This window comes from Orbicella franksi, chromosome 10 (assembly GCF_964199315.1).
Source record: "Orbicella franksi chromosome 10, jaOrbFran1.1, whole genome shotgun sequence".
Taxonomy (NCBI): Eukaryota; Metazoa; Cnidaria; class Anthozoa; order Scleractinia; family Merulinidae; genus Orbicella; species Orbicella franksi.
In genome coordinates, this window is record NC_138154.1 from 27,237,165 (window position 1) to 27,238,287 (window position 1,123).

Sequence of the window (1,123 nt, forward strand, 5' to 3'; positions counted from 1 at the left end):
CCTGATATCAATTTATTTGGTTCTCTTTTTACGACAGACGCTGTCAGAGCGTAGATTATCTCTCAGAGTTAACTCCATAGAAATTTACGTGACCACATCTAGGAAAAAGAACCACTGCATGTTAATTAACATTTAACAATTATTCCACAATCGCGCTTTGGATATGAGTTGGTAGATGGTCAGCCAGGCACGCAGTGCCCAGTTGGCTATAGCAATCTGATATCCAAGAAGCGCGAGTGGAATAATTGTTTTATTAAAAACGCCCCCAAAATAGAGAAAACTGAAATAAAATAAAAATAAAAACACCTCCAAAAAGTACGCGCACGCTTACCATATTTGTAAAGCATGGTGCAGTAATGGCTCTTACACCATGATGGCTAAGCCAATGAATTCCTAGATAATTGTCTGGAAAGATTTAAAAGTGGTTAGTGATTCAACTTTAAAATTTCCGGGAAAAATCAAAATTAAAATTAAAATCAAAGGCCGGGGCAAACTTCTATATTCACTTGCAAGGATGTTTTTAAAATTCTGTTCTGGGAGACATTTTGGGTCACAAGAGCAATGAAAGCCAGATATTTACCACTGATTACGGAAAAACGTTTTTGCGCACGCAGTGCTCTAGCTAAAAAGGCACAGGATGCTGACGACGAGGATGGGATTCGAAGCCACGCGTGCAGAGCACATTGGATTAGCAGTCCAACGCCTTAACCACTCGGCCACCTCGTCACACGTGTCGGGATAAGATTATTTCATGAGTTGAATATTGTCGATCAGGACTGAAGGCTCCCTCGGCATTAGTGGGTTACTATAGCAGCAAAATCTCTTTCACAGTAAATGGTTTGAACCCAGGAGTATCAGTAGTTAGTATAGCGTGATCGTCCCGGGGAGGGTAGTTCTGAAAAGTTCGGAAGTCATCTTCAGAATCAAATGAATAGTGTTTGTCAGTCGATGATGTTATAAGTCTGGTCCGTTGAACGTGATTGGTCAATTTAGCTGGCTGAAAGACTCGTTTAAAGTTTGTCATCAGTCATTGGTGGGTTTCGATCCGTCTATTGTTAGTCAAATTGGTCGGTTCCAACAGATCGACTTAATTTGACTAACAATAGAGGGACCAAAGACCGAC

General features: G+C 40.8%; 1 non-coding gene across 1 annotated transcript; it reads right to left on the reverse strand.

Moving 5' to 3' along the window:
- Positions 1 to 644: 644 nt before the first annotated feature.
- Trnas-gcu (transfer RNA serine (anticodon GCU)) lies at positions 645 to 726 on the reverse strand. The gene has a single exon. It is a non-coding gene; the product is annotated as a tRNA-Ser (tRNA).
- Positions 727 to 1,123: the final 397 nt, after the last annotated feature.